A 19,656-nucleotide genomic window follows, 5' to 3' on the forward strand; every position below is an offset into this window, starting at 1 on the left:
CCACCCGAGCCCCTTCGTTCGCACCGGCGAACTCCGGCGAGCTCTGAAAAATTTAGTCTACTGTGATTTAACTAGTGTGGAATATAAAAGGGGAAAACCATAAGCATTGGGAGTATAGTGTTGAGCGTGCCATGGTGGATCTGAAGGTGCAAACCGGACAAAGGCAACTTCGCAACCAAGACAAGAAATCAAAGTAAAGCAGTGGCGATCTATTTTCTTGCTGCGATAAATAAGTTGAGCAGATACGAAAGAGTACCGCCTCTGGTGCGGCGCCGTCTACGCATCTGCTGAGAATTTGACGGTGCTGCGGTAGTGATACGGGGCAAACCCAGTGTAGGCTGATCTTTCATGTTTGGAGTGGGATCCCTCGAAGAACACGATGAACACGGGGAAGAATGGGGAGAAATCACAAGGGGAAACACTCAAGAACAAGTCCAATCACACATCCACTAGACAATCAAACACACAAGATCCACAAGGTACATGAACAACAAAGAGAAAGATACAAGGTAGAGTTCATCCCAAATCTTATGAAGGAGATGAGGGCTTGAATCCTAGAAGGATCTTCCCACGAAGGGGGGCTTGAATCCCGCGGGATCTTCTCACATGGAGGTCTTGAACTCCATGGGAGTGGTAGTCTCTCTCTCTCAAGAGTAGAGGTAGGAGCAAAGCTCACCTAAGGATGAGCTATCATATTTGCTAACCCTAGAAAGGATTTGGGGAAGGGCTATTTATAGTCTAAGCCACGAAGGGGTAAGTGGGAGAGGGATACAAGGCCAAAGGCCCGACTGCGCACAGGCAGTGTCGGACGTCCGGTCGCTCGTGGGGGTCCGAATGTCCAGAGGGCATCGGACTTCCGACGTTTTGGCTCTGGACAGGAGGTGTCGGTCGTCCGGTCGGCATCGGTCGTCCGATCCCTGGTACTTGTCGGACGTTTGGTGGTCGTCGGTCGTCCGGCCGCTGTAGCGTCTTCGTCTGGCTTGGTGGAAGGTGTGTCGGGCGTCCGGTGGACGCCGGTCGTCCGGGCGCTGTAGAGTGTCGGACGTCCGGTGGCACGTCGGCCGTCCGGCCGCTGTAGACGCCGCAGCTCCATTTTCTTCCGTCTTCTCTTCCATGCTTCCCTCGCGGACGGTGTAGTTGTTCCTTGGCGCTTGCACTCCTCAACATCCGTGAAGCTCCGACAATACCTATGCATGCACACGGGAGAAGTGTCAAGTAGTACACCATCCTCGAAGGGGTCAAGTGAGCACATGTAAAGGAGAAGATTCACCTTTGTGTATGTGAAGTAGAGGTCGCACGTGTCACTTGCCAAACAAACTCTTGACATGGTGATGACCGTAGGATGCTCCGCATCATCCCCTCCCCCTAGGAAAAGATCCGACCTTGGATCAAAAATCAAATCACCATGGGAAAGAGATGGCGGTGCCGTGTCGAAGTGATCAATCTCCAAGCACTCATCGTCTAGTAGCTCGAAATGGGCACTCGCCAATGTCACACCATTTTGTGATTCCTTCAAAAGGAGCAAATAGAACAAACACTTGGAAAAACAAATGTGGTTAGCGTTAGTGCAAAACCAAGCATTCAAGAGGTGATTCACCAAACAAGTGTCGTCCTCAAGCATAGCATAGGGTGTGACAAAGGATTGTGACATGACATGTAAGCATATGAATCGAGCACAAGCAAAGATATCATGTGGACAAGTATGCAATTGTGAGGTAGAGATGCAAATATGTTTGACAAGGGAATAAGCATCTACCTCAAGGTCATAGCAATCATTCATAGAGCGCTCGACAAATGGTCGATGGTAGGCATAAGAAGCATTCACAACACCAAAGAAAATGAGATGTCTAAACACATGGGGCAAGTGCAAGACAATCCAAGCATAATGTGCATAGGGTGTAGTGAATATAGTGTTCCACTCAACACAATAGAAAGAGCAATTGTTCATCATGTGTGAGGCAATCAAGTGAATCATGTGACAAGCAAAGGAACATGGCATATGTGAAGAAATGATATTGGTGCAACCAATCATATTATAGTAGAAAGTAGACCAAGAATTGGATGCAACACACAAGGTATATATATCATGAAGCATGGAAATGTGGCAATCATGGGTGAAAGCAATATCTTGAACATGCATGCAAATGGTGCAAGCAATACATGAAGTATGATCCACAATTTCCAAGCTCAAGAAAGATGTCACCTTGAAGGCATGACCTTGTGCATTCTTCAGAATGCCTAAGTAGTAGGAAATGTGGTGTAGAAGCGAGTCGTGGTAGAATGTAAGAGGCTCTCTCTCAAGAGCTCGAATGGTCAACTCACGTGAAGTGGAAGTCGACACAAAGTCCAAGTATCCTACACATTCACAAAACAAAACAAAGAACGTATGTGCATGGTAGATAAACACATCATCCATCATGATGGTTCTCATCTTTTGCACAAAACCATTAGAAGCACAAGTGCATGAATAATATGATGCAACAATGGCAATATTCATGGCACTAGGTATATGGTGCAAAGAAGTAAGACAAGCATGCTTCACAAGAATTATGTCAAAATCTCCAAATATATGGGAGAATGCTATGGGGGAAATCTCATGAGCAAGAAGAGAATCATTGTTGCACTCAATACATGGCGAATCATCTAGCATGAGAGAGGCAACACATGGAGATATATGACAAGAAGCAATATGAATCATGTGCAAAGCATATAGATGGTTGTCATCCACAGCATGAAATGAGCAAGTATGAGTCATTGGTGATGCAACATAAGCAAGCATAGTAATCAAGTCGTGCAAACTAGTGGAGCGAAGATGCAACACGCTAGAGTAAATCATGGCAATCATGTCATGTGAGCAAATAATAGGCATAGACAATGCACATGACATATCACAAGCACGGACACAAAGCAAGATCATAGTATCATCATAGGAATGTGATGTAGGGCGAACCCCTATGTGGACGATCTTTCTCGTTTGGAGGGGATCCTACGGGGAATCATGAAGAACACACGGAAGCACAAAGGGGAAACACGGAGAAAATGAGAGAGAATCACTAAACCGACAAGGAATCAATCACACGAGTGCTAGATCATCGACAACAAAGAGTAACATATGATCAACAATAAACAAGGGTAAGGATACAAAGGGAACCAATCTTCTCCGTGAGGAGGTCTTGAATCCGCGAGGGGATCTTCCCGTAGATGGGTCTTGAATCCAAGTGGATCTTCTCCGAGGAGGCCGCGGTCTCTCACGAGGAGGACATCTGATGGATGAGCGAGGCTCTATCTCAAAAATGAGCTAAATCAATGCTAAACCTAAAACGTATGGGAGGAGGGAGTATATATAGTCAAAGGGGCGAAGGGATACATGGGTCACGACCCAAAGGAGCTGCATGCAGGCAGGGGGCACCAGATGTCCGGTGACTCGGGAGGTGTCGGATGTCCGGGCTGGAGGTGCCGGAAGTCCAGTACGTCCGGAGGGGCCAGATATCCGGTGCGTAGGCCGGATGTCCGGGCTGTCGGGGCCATCTTCAGTGCATCCGGTACGCCTTGTCCGGATATCCGGGCGGGAGGCCGGATTTCCGGTGGGAGGCCGGATGTCCGGGCTTGACGCCGGATGTCCAGGCTAGACACCGGATGTCCGGTCGCTGTAGCTTTCTTCTAAAGGGGCTGGCCGGGTAGATCTCCAGGGGCCGGATGTCCGGTGCCTGGAGGCTGCTTTTGCCTTCTTCCATTGGTTCCCTTCTTCCTTGTACTTGGGGTCTTGTTCATCTTCATGTGCATCCTCGGGAGGGTCCTCTTGGTACCTAATCATGCACAACATTACGAATTGAGGTAGTAGCCATGTCTCGAGAGGATCATATGATATATCATTAAGGAGAGAAGTCACCTCGGTCTCGAGAGCTCGAGCTCGTGCTCTAGTCATGGGTCCTCTTGGTGCTTGGTGAGATGACGGAAGGTCCATGGGGATGACCGAAGGAGCTCCGCATCATCTCCCCTCCCTTGTGAAAGATCCGACCTCGGATCGAAATCCTCGTCACCATGGTACGGGGAGAGATCGGAGACGTTGAAGATGTCGCTCACGTTATACTTGTCGCGTGGGAGATCGATCTTGTAAGCATTGTTGTTGTAGCGTGCTAGCACCTTGAAAGGTCCGTCGGCTCGAGGGAGAAGCTTGGAGTTGCGTTTGTTGGGGAAGCGGTCCTTGCGAAGGTGTAGCCACACGAGGTCTCCAATGTTGAATATCATGGGATGCTTGTTGACATTGAGCTTGGTCGTGAGTCGTTGTACTTGGCGCTCGATGGTGTGCCTTGTATCTTCATGCATCTTCTTGATGTAGCTTGCACGGGCACTTGCGTCGAGGTTGGTGCGCTCTTGTAGAGGAAGAGGTAGAATGTCCAATGGGGACAACGGGTTGAAGCCGTAGACGACCTCGAAGGGGGACTTGCCGGTCGTCGAATGTCTTGCATGGTTGTAGGAGTACTCGGTGATGGGTAGACATGCCTCCCACTCCTTGATGTTCTTCTTGATCAACATGCGAAGTAGAGTGGAGAGTGTACGGTTCATCACCTTCGTTTGGCCATCGGTTTGAGGATGGTATGCCGAAGAGAACAATAGCTTGATTCCAAGCTTGGCGCATAGGGTCTTCCAAAAGTAACTCAAGAACTTGACGTCGCGCTCCGAGACAATCGTTTTTGGCACTCCATGAAGTCGCAAGATTTCCCTACAAAAGAGATTGGCAATATGTGAAGCATCGTCTATCTTGTTGCAAGGAATAAAATGTGCCATCTTAGAAAATTGGTCCACAACAACAAAGACGGAATCCTTGCCATTTTGAGTTCTAGGTAAACCAAGTACAAAATCCATGCTAATGTCTTCCCAAGGTTGATAAGGAATAGGAAGGGGCATGTAAAGACCATGGGATTGAGCTTTAGACTTAGCTTTGCGACATGTAGAGCAACGGTTGGTGAAGCGTGAGACGTCACGGAACATCTTGGGCCAAAAGTAGTTCTTGGAGAGCGTGGCGAAAGTCTTGTCGCGTTCAAAGTGTCCCATGAGTCCGCCTCCATGAGCCTCTTGCAAAAGTAGCAAACGAAGAGAAGACTCGAGATTGCAAAGTTTGTTAGCTCTCATAAGATAATCATCCTTTATGTAGTATTGTTCCCAAGACGTGTGTGTCAAACACTTAGCATAAGGAGTAGCAAAAGAAGGATCATGCTCATACAAGTCTTTTATATGCTCAAAACCAATAACATTCAACTCAAGTTGAGTGACAAGTGTGCATATGCATGAAAGTGCACCCACAACTACATTTTCCTTACCCTTAATGTACTTGATCACATAAGGAAAAGATTCAATAAATTCACTCCATTTGGCATGACTCTTGTTCAACTTAGTTTGACCCTTTAAGTACTTAAGCGTTTCATGATCGGTATGGATGATAAATTCATGATGTCTAAGGTAATGTTCCCAAACATGTAGCACGCGCACTAAAGCATACAATTATTTATCATAGATGGGATAGTTAAGTTGAGCACCGGAGAGTTTTTCACTAAAATATGCAATGGCTCATTTTTCTTGCATCAAAACTCCGCCAATTCCGGTACCACTTGCATCACAATGAACGTCAAAAGTTTTCTCAAAGTTGGGCAAAGCAAGAATCGGAGCATGAGTAAGCAAAGACTTGAGCTCATCAAAAGCTGTGGATTGCAAAGATCCCCAAACAAAAGGAGCATTCTTCTTACTCAAGGCATGCAAAGGAGCGGAATTATGCTAAAGTATTTCACAAAGCGGTGATAAAATCCTGTAAGACCAAGAAAACTACGCACTTGTTGCAAATTGGTGGGTTGGGGCCAAGTTTTAATTGCCTCAATCTTAGTTTCCTCAACATGGACACCCTTGGAAGAGACAACAAAACCCAAGAAAACCACTTTGTCAACGCCAAACGTGCATTTTTTTCAAGTTTGCATAAAGGCTTTCCTTGCGAAGGGTTTGCAAAACAGATTTAACATGATTAATATCCTCTTTTATGGTTTTGCTAAACACAAGAATATCATCAAAGTAAACCACAACAAAGACTCCAATGTAAGGTCGAAGCACATGATGCATAAGACGCACGAAAGTACCGGGAGCTTCCGATAAACCCATAGGCACCACTAACCACTCATATAGGCCAAATTTGGTTTTCAAAGCGGTTTTCCATTCGTCACCCTCTTGAATGTGGATTTGATAAAAGCCACTCTTAAGATCAATTTTTGAGAAAAAGTTGGCTCCACTAAGATCATCAAGCATATCATCTAAGCGAGGAATGGGATGCCTATAGCGAACGGTAATAGCATTTATAGGTCTACAATCGGAACACAAGCGGAAACTTCCATCGGGTTTAGGCACAAGTATAACGGGAACGGCACAAGGGCTTAGGCTTTCACGTACATGACCATTATCGATGAGTTGTTGTACTTGCCATTGAATCTCCTTGGTTTCTTCAGGATTGACACGATATGGAGCTTTGTTTGGAAGTGGCGCTCCGGGGATGAGGTCGATTCGATGCTCAATGCCTCATAGTGGAGGTAGACCCGGAGGTAACTCATCGGGGACCAGTATCGATGAGTTGTTGTACTTGCCGTTGAATCTCCTTGGTTTCTTCAGGATTGACACGATATGGAGCTTTGTTTGGAAGTGGCGCTCCGGGGATGAGGTCGATTTGATGCTCAATGCCTCGTAGTGGAGTTAGACCCGGAGGTAGCTCATCGGGGAAAACACTTGGAATTCCTGCAAAAGAGATTGAAACACTAAAGGTAGCTCGTGAGAGTTGTTAGTTGCTGGCTCTCCATCTTTGCACACAAGGACAAAGTGCATAACACTCGATGGGTTCTCACACACTTCTCTCATCTCACTTTTGGTGGCAAATAGGATGAGATTTTTCTCTCTAGGCGAAGAGTCGCTCAAGTTTGGCTTGTGGCTCTCACTAACTTTTGGGTGGGTCACTTTCTCACTCTTCTCTCCATGATGGGTGGCTTACTTGTCGGCTATCACTTTTGACTAGGAGACATAGGTCGTAGCACATATTCCTTCCCTTTCATTTTGAAGCTATAGTGATTGGTACGCCCATTGTGGATGACACCGCGGTCGAATTGCCATGGTCGACCAAGAAGGAGGTGGCAAACGGTCATTAGGACCACATCACACTCCAAAGTGTCTTCATAAGCACCAATTTTGAAGGAGACTTGGACCGTATGCTTGACTCGTATAGTTCCGGAGTCACTTAGCCATTGAACCTTGTAGGGTTGCGGGTGCTTCCTCTTGACCAATTGAAGCTTGGAGCATAGTTCTTCACTTGCCAAATTATGGCAACTACCTCCATCGATGATGACCTTAATGGACCTTCCATTGATGCTGGCCTTAGTGTGGAAGATGTGGCATCGTTGGTCTTCTTCTTGTTGATGTTGAAGTGTCAAGACTTTGGAGACAATGAGAGCGGGGCTCGAATCCTCATCACAAAAGACTTGATCATCTTCATCCTCATTCACGCGCCGGTGCATGGCCACTTGCTCAAGAGCTTCCATCTCATCATCACTCATGGAGTCGTATGTACCATCGTCGTTGAGGATCATGGTGCGCTTGTTCATGCATTGATAGGACTTGTGGCCTCGGCCGCCGCAAGTGAAACACTTGAAGGAGCTTGTTTTGACGGTCTCATCGGTCGGAGTAGATGATGAAGCACGCAGCTTGAAGTTGCTTGTAGTAGGAGGAAGACGTCTTGAATTTGCCGAAGTTTTCTTATAACTTGACTTTTCGTCGTTGCTTGGAGAAGGCTTGGTTGATGTAGATGTTGGAGGAGTCGTTGAAGCTTGGATGTTGGAGAAGCCGTAGGTCTTGGATGAGTACTTTGCGTACTTGAAGTTATCTTGCACTTGACGTTCCGCCTTTCTAGCTTGATGCACGAGCTCAATGAGGTTCGAGTAGGGTTGGAAGTCGGCGATCTTCTTGATGGGATGATTGAGTCCATTCAAGAATCTTGCCATTGTTTGCTCATCATCCTCCGTGACATTGGCTCGAATCATGGCAATCTCCATTTCCTTGTAGTATTCTTCAACACTCTTTGTTCCTTGCTTGAGGAGTTGTAGCTTCTTGAAGAGATCGCGATTGTAGTAAGTTGGTACAAAGCATGCTCGCATGACATCCTTCATTTGAGCCCAAGTGGTGATTGGTGGTTCACCTCTTGCTTGACAGCGTTCAAGGACTTGTTCCCACCATATGAGCACATAGTCTTGGAACTCAAGTGATGCTATAGCGATCTTCTTCTCTTCCTCATAGTTGTGCAAACGAAAATTTTGTCGACCTTCAATGCCCATGAGAGGTACTCTTCCGGATCATTGCTTCCATTGAACTTGGGCATTGTGAACTTAAGCTTGCCATAGCGTTGCTCTTCATTGTGTTGTTGGCGATGGTGATGATGACGCCCTTGACGTGGAGGGTAATCATCCTCATGTTCCTCTTGGCATGGAGGAAGTCCATGATCAACTTGCTCTTGTTGAACTTGAGGTTGAAGTGGAGCTTGACGAGCTTGCGGAGGGGCTTGAGGAACTTGACGTTGCACTCGCGGTTGGTAGTTCCTCTCTTGGATTTCTTATCAAAGGGCTTCCTCTTGATTGCGCAGCTCGCTGATAGAGGCAAAGGTGTCCCGTCTTTCGATGAGATGATGGATATCGCTTTGGTGGAAGTCGACTTTGACGATCCGACTACGAACGTGCGAGGATGTCGCGCCTTAGCAATCGCTAAACCAACTCCGAGAGGTTATTGACCACGCCGGAGCACGATCAACCTGACCACGAGGGTATGTTTCCTGCGAGCAAACGAAGAACAAGCAAGAAACTAAGATTGCAATCTGGATATTGCGAATTTAAGATGAAAGCTTTATTGATCAAGGTGGGGTTCTGTGACGCCTTTGTCTGGTCGTTGAACACAAACGAAGTACGCGAAGTTGCAGCTATAGCGAACTTTTAATCTAAACAAAACCCCAAAGTCTAAACGATGCCCTAAGGGCTGTATATATTGAGAAAGAGGGGGGGAATTTCGTGGCCCTTGGTGGAGGGGTCCGAAATCAACCTTATCTCTTGTTTCCCCACACATACGAACTCTAAAATTAGCCTATACTTATGTATTTCGAAATTACATGGGCCTGGCCCAATAATAAGGTGACGCATCACCTAAAATAGCCTCGGGACGAAATTTATGAAGTGGCATCTTGTATATTTCTTCCAAGGCTTCATGCACCCATTATGGTGGCTTCAAAGTCCTGAAATCATCACTTGTAACTCCGTTCTTGTTCCCCTTGCGCATGCCATCATCTCCATGCTTGTTCTTGCTCCAATGTTCATCCTTCTCCAAGCTAGGCCCTTCATTTGTAAGCAAAACAAATGTATCCAATTTAGGCAGCATCATATTTTCATGAACATTAGAATCATTACCAAGAAACGAAAGTACTTGGTAATTTAGTTGGCGTGCACGAGCTCTAGTAATTGGTCCAGTATGTATAGCAGGAGGGGCTGTGGGTGTAACAATTGTATTGATGTCCTCATCATACTCCCCTTCTTGAAATGAAGTCGTCCCCGACGGAAGTTCATCTTCCTCACCCAAATAAGGCTTCAAATCTGCAATGTTAAAAGTGGGACTAACCCCAAAATCTGCAGGCAGCTCAAGTTTATATGCATTATCATTTATTTTCTCTAACACCTTAAAGGGACCATCAGCACGTGGCATTAACTTTGATTTGCGCAAATCAGGAAATCTATCCTTACGCAAATGTAACCAAACAAGATCTCCAGGTGCAAACACAACATGTTTTCTACCCTTATCTCCAGCAAGTTTATATTTAGCATTCATGCGCTCAATGTTTTCCTTAGTTAACTCATGCATTTTTAAAATCAATTCAGCATGTTGTTTAGCATCAAAATTAACCTTCTCCGAAGATGGAAGAGGCAACAAATCAATAGGTGCATGAGGTAGGAAACCATACACAACTTCAAAAGGGCACATCTTAGTAGTAGAATGCAATGAACGATTATAAGCAAATTCAATATGAGGCAAGCATTCCTCCCACATTTTCTTATTATTCTTCAAAACAGCCCTAAGCATAGTAGACAACGTTCTATTGACTACTTCAGTTTGTCCATCAGTTTGGGGGTGACAAGTACTACTAAAAAGCAATTTAGTCCCCAACTTAGCCCATAAACATCTCCAAAAGTGGCTAAGAAATTTAGTATCACGATCTGAAACAATAGTATTTGGCACACCATGCAAGCGAATAATTTCACGAAAGAACAAATGATGAGGACATGACTACCTTGGATATGACAAAAAATATTGCATATATGCATATTTGTCAGGTGATTTCTAGTGCAAACTATTCAATAATCTATTTATGTTATCCAGAACAAAAATACTTCACACACTTTTGTGTTTTGTCTAATTGCAGGTGTATGGGACATTTGTACAATCCACATATGAAGATAAGGAAGAAAGAGATGTTTATTTGCTGTCCAAAAAGTTCTCTCACGTCACTTTTGGCCCAAGAGAAGATAGAGTCCAAGTCTCTCACGTTCTGGATTCAGATTCGGACTGCACAGACACACCTGACTCAAAACAGACACAGGTTTTTCATACGGACTCCGAATTGGGTGATTCTTTTTTTGTTGGAAACTAGATTTCGTGCACTTTCCAACCCAATTGGAATCACCTTCAAATTCGTCCGGAGCGTTGAGTTGTGGACGAAACAATCTGATGCTGCAGCAGAATCCGAGTCAAACTACAAGTCCAAAGGTGTTACATCACCTCCACTTGGGCCCATTGGCCTTGTACGACCTAGATTTAGTTTTAGGCTGCCTTGGGACGTCCTCCCACCTCCTTGGCCGCCACCCCTTGCTCCTATATAAGTAGATCCATATAGTAGCTTTTCCTTGGGATTTGTTTAGTTAAAAGTTAGCCATTGCAACTTCGTGTACTTCGTTTGTGTCCAACGACCAGACCAAGACCGCTTACGGATCCCCACCATTATCAATACCTCATATATATTTGCAATATTCAGATTGCTTTATCATATTCTTGCTCGTTCTTCGATTGCTTGCAGGAATAGACCTTCGTGGTCAGGCTGACCGTGCTTCCGGCATCGTCAGTAACCTCAGGAGATTGGTTTAGCGATTGCTAAGGCGCAACGTCGTGCACGTTTGTAGTCAGATCATCAAAGTCGTCTCCACCAAATCGATAGTTATCATCTCATCGAAAGATCGGGAGCCTTTGCCTCTATCAAGTGGTATCACTTTTCAGGTTGCTCGGTGAGAATTTCCAGTTTTCCTAGATTAGATTTACTTTCTTACCTATTGTCCAAGAAAAAGCCACAAAAAAGAGTTAGATCTATTCATCCTTGGTCCAAGCCAGTCTGAGCCTTTGCAATTTTCTTTTCATTGATTGCATAGTTGAATTATCGATTGCATCGTCGTGTCGAGTTGCTGGTCTTAGTGTCTAGTTCGTTTAGAGTTTCGAGTTCTGTTCACATTAGTCACGCCACCGCTGCATCATTATCTCTTCCGCTGTCCACCACCCATCCATCAATTTCCACCACGTGCTACCCACCATTCATTGTCATAATAATAGTTGAGATCGTTCACATCTTCACTTGATCCAACCTGCATCTTATCTAGTTTGTTTTGGAAAGAGGGAGAAAAAAAGAGAGAAAAAAAGAGAGAAAAAAAGGAAAAAAAAGTCAGAGAAAAAAAAAGGAGAGAAAGAAAAAAAAGTGTGAGGAAAAAAAAGAGAGAAGAAAAAAAAACAAAAAAATCGGCACAAACTTTTTCAGAGGAAAGTTGGAGACAAAGTTGTTGATATATCCTGCTTGGCTGTTGTTTCACCTCATTATCTTCACTGCTGTTGTGATCTTCACTTATATCTTGCTGTCAAGAGCTACTTAGTATCCTTCATTGATGCTAGTTGTGCTACGCCGTGACCTCATTAGTGTTCTAGGCTCGCGTCTCTAGTCCGGTCTAGCCTAGGACCAGCACAGTACCGTCGTTGAGCGTTTATTCAACATTGCATCTTTGAATTGATTATTGCTAATCTTTTGCTACCATATATAGCCAACCCAGCTCCACATATTTCTACACCGTGTATACGTACGCTCCCCTGGCAATCGCTTTACTCAATATTCGGAGTTACTTGACACCGCTAGTTGCCGATCACCGCCTGCTGCATGGTAAGAATTTGTAAGACATTGATATTTGCTTTACTGTGAGCGTTTTACCACCACATCCTAGTAGTTATAGGAACATTATTTTTGGGTTTTGTTTCTTGTTCTACTAATCATGACAGGATCCAGAGTCAATTCATGGGCTTTGTCGATCGCGGGAGACGTGCCACCACCTTTGCAAATACCACAACCGTCACGAGAGGTGCACAAACATCCAAATGCACATGATCAGGTTAATGTATCTATACCACCATTTAATGGCCGTTTTAAACCTGCTTTATATATTGAATGGGAGTTCGACATAAAAAACATATTTGCTTCCCATAATTTCGATGAACATAAAAAGGTTAAGGTTGCGGTTGGTTCTTTCACTGGTTATGCTTTGGTTTGGTGGAGTGAATATTGTCGGTTACACCCTGATTATATACCTACTACTTGGGATGATTTGAAACTTGCATGCAACATACTTTCGTCCCTGCTTATTATACTCGTGACATGATTAAGAAGTTGCAACACTTAAAACAAGGTAGTGAAACTGTAACAAAATATTATGATGATTTACAAACTACCTTGTTGCATTCCTCTTTAGAAGAAAGTGAAGATGATTTTATGGATAGATTTTGGGGAGGATTAAACCGTGATATTCAAGAGATACTAATTCATGAAGAGTGTTATCCTATGGACCATTTGTTTCATCTTGCTTGCAAAGCTGAACAGGAAATAAAACGACGTGTTGGCCACGAGGAGAACAAGCGCACGGTGCACATTCCAAGAGTTGATATGATTGTTCCTTCAACTACTAGGCATACTATGACAACCACATCCGTTGTTGTCAGGACTACATCACCTCCACCATGTGACACATCGCCCCCGAGAGTGGCCACATCATCTGAGTTGATCATAGGAGGTAATGACAAAGGTACTGATCTTCCATCTTTACATGAGAATGATGAATGCCTTGTCAATTTGAATGCACCATCCGATGAGCTACCCACTACTTTGATCACACCACCTATTTTAGAGGACTACGTTGATAATTTGACTTTGCCATGTGATCAAACAACTGAAATACCAACAATTTTGAGTGCACCCATTGAATTAATTATTGATGCAAAAGAACCAATGTTTAATCATTTTGATATGACCTGTAATCTTGGTGATGATTCTGTGTTGAATGACTTATTGCATGTTTGCTTATTTAAGCATGTTGTAGCATGTAAATTTGATGCAAGTACGGTTTATTCACCAATGTTGGGATGGTTTAATGATGAACATTGTCAATCTTTTGAAATGAATAAGAGCTTCACTTATATGTGCAAACTGAGTTGCAATATTTTCATGCCTTCTACTTTTTGTGCTAATTTTTTGGCTTTAGATTTTATGAACTATGCAAGTTACTCATCTATTCATGTGTCATATATGCAAAAATCAAGGGAAGTAAAAATGGATGACATATACATATATAACATGTACACCTTGTCTCTTTTGTTAGCCACATTTCAGATTAACCAACGCCGAGGACGGCTTTATTTTCAAGAAGGGGAGGAAGATGAGGACATGACTACCTTGGATATGACCAAAAATATTGCATATATGCATATTTGTCAGGTGATTTCTAGTGCAAACTATTCAATAATCTATTTATGTTATCCAGAACAAAAATACTTCACACACTTTTGTGTTTTGTCTAATTGCAGGTGTGTGGGACATTTGTACAATCCACATATGAAGATAAGGAAGAAAGAGATGTTTATTTTCTGTCCAAAAAGTTCTCTCACGTCACTTTTGGCCCAAGAAAAGATAGAGTCCAAGTCTCTCACGTTCTGGATTCAGATTCGGACTGCACAGACACACCTGACTCAAAACAGACACAAGTTTTTCATACGGACTCCGAATTGGGTGATTCTTTTTTTGTTGGAAACTAGATTTCGTGCACTTTCCAACCCAATTGGAATCACCTTCAAATTCGTCCGGAGCGTTGAGTTGTGGACGAAACAATCTGATGCTGCAGCAGAATCCGAGTCAAACTACAAGTCCAAAGGTGTTACATCACCTCCACTTGGGCCCATTGGCCTTGTACGACCTAGATTTAGTTTTAGACTGCCTTGGGACGTCCTCCCACCTCCTTGGCCGCCACCCCTTGCTCCTATATAAGTAGATCCATCTAGTAGCTTTTCCTTGGGATTTGTTTAGTTAAAAGTTAGCCATTGCAACTTCGTGTACTTCGTTTGTGTCCAACGACCAGACCAAGACCGCTTACGGATCCCCACCATTATCAATACCTCATATATATTTGCAATATTCAGATTGCTTTATCATATTCTTGCTCGTTCTTCGATTGCTTGCAGGAATAGACCTTCGTGGTCAGGCTGACCGTGCTTCCGGCATCGTCAGTAACCTCAGGAGATTGGTTTAGCGATTGCTAAGGCGCAACGTCGTGCACGTTTGTAGTCAGATCGTCAAAGTCGTCTCCACCAAATCGATAGTTATCATCTCATCGAAAGATCGGGAGCCTAGCCTCTATCAACAAATCAGCAACATTAACAGCATCATCGCTTTTATGACATGGTATAAAGTGTGCCTTTTTCGAGAATCTATCCACGACAACAAATATGCTATCCCTCCCCTTCTTTGTTCGAGGTAAACCTAAAACAAAGTCCATAGATATATCCTCCCAAGGAACACTAGGTACAGGCAAAGGCATATATAAACCATGAGGATTGAGTCGTGACTTAGCTTTTTGACATATAGTGCAGCGAGCAATAAAACGCTCAACATCCCGTCTCATCTTTGGCAAAAGAAATGTGTAGCAAGTACGTCCTCCGTCTTCTTCACGCCAAAGTGTCCCATTAATCCTCCTCCATGCGCCTCCTGCAACAACAAAAGACGAACGGAGCTAGCTGGAATGCATAGCTTGTTAGCACGAAACACAAATCCATCGTTAACAACAAACTTGTTCCACATTCTTCCTTCTTTACAATTCTGCATTACATGTTTAAAATCAGCATCATGCACATATTGATCTTTGATGGTCTCCAAACCAAATATTTTGAAGTCAAGTTGTGAAAGTGATGAGGACATCAATACAATTGTTAGACCCACAGCCCATGCTGCTATACATACTGGACCAATTACTAGAGCTCGTGCACGCCAACTAAATTACCAGGTACTTTCGTTTCTTGGTAATGATTCTAATGTTCATGAGAATATGATGCTGCCTAAATTGGATACATTTGTTTTGCTTACAAATGAAGGGCCTAGCTTGGAGAAGGATGAACATTGGAGCAAGAACAAGCATGAAGATGATGGCATGCGCAAGGGGAACAAGAACGGAGTTACAAGTGATGATTTCAGGACTTTGAAGCCACCATAATGGGTGCATGAAGCCTTGGACGAAATATAGAAGATGCCACTTCATAAATTTCGTCCCGAGGCTATTTTAGGTGCTGCGTCACCTTATTATTGGGCTAGGCCCATGTAATTTCGAAATACATAAGTATAGGCTATTTTTAGAGTCCGTATGTGTGGGGAAACAAGAGATAGGGTTGATTTCGGACCCCTCCACCAAGGGCCACGAAATTCCCCCCCTCTTCCTCCATATATACAGCCCTTAGGGCATCGTTTAGACTTTGGGTTTTGTTTAGATTAAAAGTTCGCCATAGCTGCAACTTCACGTACTTCGTTTGTGTTCAACGACCAGACAAAGGCGTCACAGAACCCCACCTTGATCAATAAAGCTTTCATCTTATATTTGCAATATCCAGATTGCAATCTTAGTTTCTTGCTTGTTCTTCGTTTGCTCGCAGGAACCAGACCCTCGTGGTCAGGTTGATCGTGCTCCGGCGTGGTCAATAACCTCTCGGAGTTGGTTTAGCGATTGCTAAGGCGCGACGTCCTCGCATGTTCGTAGTCGGATCGTCAAAGTCGACTTCCACCAAAGCGAAATCCACCATCTCATCGAAAGACGGGACACCTCCGCCTCTATCAAGTGGTATCAGATTTCCAGGTTGCTCGGTGAGATTTTACAGTTTTTCGTAGTTTAGATCGAGTCTGTTCTTCATACCTACAGTCCACGAAAAAGCCACAAAAAAAAATTAGGGTTAGTTCATCATATCCGAACCAATCTGAGCCTTTGCATAATCTTTTTAGGGTTTTGCTTTGTTGAATTTGCGGTTGCATCGTCGTGTCTAGTTGCTGGTCTTAGAGTCTAGTCTTTTAGAGTTTCGAGTTCTGGCCATAAGTTGTCACGCCGCCGCCGCACCATCATCATCGCCCCTGCCATCTACCACCACCGCACCGACTCCGTATCCATATACCACCACCAATCCGTGTCCATATACCACCACCGATCCATATCCATATACTACCACCGCTACCACCACCGCTGCCATATACCACCACCATATATCCACCACCAATCCGAGTTCTTTGCTTATTAGGTTTGTTTTCGGGATCCATCTAGATTCCGATTCATGTTTCCTTGCTGGAGTAGGTTTCGGAAAAAAAAGAGTCGGGTAGCCACGCTCCGTTTAGGCCCAAAATTTTTCAAAAACGCATTTTTCGAAAAAATTTCTGGCTATCCTATTTTTAGGTGTTTCTGAGTGTTTTGAGACAGGTGCCATTATAGGAAGTTTTTTTTGACCCGTTTCCAGTTTTTGGGTCCGGGCAGTCGAAAAAAAAAATTGTCGACAAAAAAATTTTCGTGCCCATCTTGTCAGTTTGACCTAGGAAGAGTTTTGAGACACTCGTCATTATAGTGATTTTTCGCAAAAAAAAAGCAGCGCAAAAAAAAAGAGCGAAAAAAAAAATTCAGAGTGTGCTTTTCCCTTGTTTACGTGCCGCGCCGTGATTTTGTTGGTGTTCTAGGCTCGCGTCTCTAGCACAGTCTAGCCTAGGACCAGCACAGTACCGTCGTTGAGCGTTTATTCAACTTTGCATCTCTGAATTGATTATTGCTGACCCTTTTTGCTACCATACTATAAGCCTTCCCAGCTCCACATACATCTACGTCGTGTGTTTGACTCTCCCTGGTAATCGCTCTATCCAAGCTTTGAGAGTTTTTGACTACAACGGTTGCCGATCACCGCCTGCTGTTGGGTAAGAACTGGTAAGAATTTGAGATTTGCTTGACGGATTTGTGATACACCACCACCACTTTTTAGTAGTCTGTAGGATCATATTCTTGTGTGTTTCTATTGCTGCTAACATGCCAGGATCACAAGCCGACGAGATTGACTGGGAGAATTTATCGAACAAGGAGCTTCATGATAAGTTTCAGCAAATGATGACTGAACAGGTGCAAGATGTGCTGAACAATTTTGAAGAGGCCATGGAGAAGATCACTGGCCTTGAGAAAACGTTCGAAACAAAGCTCGATAACAGATTTAATGAATTGCTCGCGCGTCTTCCACCACCACCACCCGCCGCACCTAACGCACCTCTCCAACAACAACAACAACGACTACCTCCACGTCGCGAAATAGACCTTCGCCGAGCAAGCCGTGTTCCTCTTGCGTTTGGCCAAACTGTTGGTGCTGCTGTTGATACTTCTGTGGCTCCTGCTACTGCTGTTGCTGGTACCCAGGGGGATGATGAGTATGCGGGCGATTATGAGGATGAGGTTGATCAAAATCAGATCTACGAGCAGCCACCAGCACCACCACCAGCAGGTCGACCTCAGGTATATATTCGTAATGGTAGGCCTGCACCACCACCTCAGGTACGAGATGATGTCCATATTCCTAAACTGAAATTGAATATTCCACCATTTGAGGGTAGATATGTTCCTGATATATATCTTACTTGGGAGTTAGAAACTGAACAACGATTTACATGTTTACAATATCCTGAGGAGAGACGAGTTGCTGCTGCTGTTTGTGCTTTCACTAGTTTTAAATGTGTATGGTGGTCTGAACATTGTAGATTATATCCTATTCCAACTACTTGGGCTGCTTTGAAAACTGCTATGCGTACGCGTTGGGTTCCACCATATTATCAACGTGAATTGCTTCAAAAATTGCAGCGTCTAAGACAAGGAAAAAATTCTGTAGAAGAATATTATCAGGAATTACAAACTGGCATGATTAGATGTGGTATTGTTGAGGAGAATGAAGCTATGCTTGCACGTTTTCTGGGTGGATTAAATAGAGTGATTCAGACCATTCTAGACTATAAGGAGTATACTAATATCACTCGTTTATTCCATCTTGCTTGTAAAGCTGAACGTGAAGTGCAGGATCGACAAGCATTGGGGCGAACTAACTTTTCTGCAGGCCGACCTTCATCATGGACACCACGTGCATCTTCTACTTCAACTGCACCAGCACCTCCATCAGGTGCCACCTCCAGCCGTGATACAAGAAAACAGGCACAACCACCATATCCGCCAAGAGCGCACCTGCGGGGCCTACACAGCGTTCTTCTTCTTCCATAGCATCAACAGGGCACACAAGTGATATTATTTGTCGTTGTTGTAAGGGAGGAGGTCATTATGCGAGAGAATGCAAATCTCCGCGTGTGATGATTGCTACCGCGGATGGTGGATATGAGTCCGCTAGTGACTATGATGAGGAGACTTTGGCTCTTATTACACGTGAAGAACATGGTGGAGATGATTCTGATAATGAGACGCAATACATGGCTCCTGAAGACGCTGACAGGTATGAATGTTTAGTTGCTCAACGTGTTTTGAGTGTGCAGATCACACAAGCTGAGCAAAATCAGAGGCACAATTTGTTCCATACCAAGGGAGTTGTGAAGGAACGTTCTGTGCGCGTCATCATAGACGGAGGGAGCTGCAACAACTTGGCTAGCATGGAGATGGTCGAGAAGCTTTCTCTCACCACAAGACCACATCCACATCCTTACTACATCCAATGGTTCAACAACAGCGGCAAGGTTAAGGTAACACGTACTGTTCGTGTGCATTTTAGTATATCTACATATGCTGATTATGTTGATTGTGATGTGGTACCTATGCAAGCATGTTCCTTATTACTTGGTATACCATGGCAATTTGATAAAAATTCTGTACACCATGGTAGAAACAATCACTATACTCTTGTTCATAAGGATAAAAATATTACTTTGCTTCCTATGACTCCTGATTCCATTTTGAAAGATGATATTAATAGAGCTAATAAAGCAAAACAGGAGACGAATAAGAGTGAAAATCAGATTGTGGCAAAAGAATTTGAGCAACAAATGAAGTCTAATAATAAACCATCTAGTGTTCCTTCTGAAATTAAATTGAAAAGTGCATGTTTATTTGCCACCAAATCTGATATTGATGAGCTAGATTTCAGCAAATCTGTTTGCTATGCTTTTGTGTGCAAAGAGGCATTATTTTCATTCGAGGACGTGCCTTCCTCTTTGCCTCCTGCTGTCACTAACATTTTGCAGGAGTTCGCTGACGT

The sequence above is a fragment of the Triticum dicoccoides genome, chromosome 7B (assembly GCF_002162155.2).
Source record: "Triticum dicoccoides isolate Atlit2015 ecotype Zavitan chromosome 7B, WEW_v2.0, whole genome shotgun sequence".
In the NCBI taxonomy this organism is placed as follows: domain Eukaryota; kingdom Viridiplantae; phylum Streptophyta; class Magnoliopsida; order Poales; family Poaceae; genus Triticum; species Triticum dicoccoides.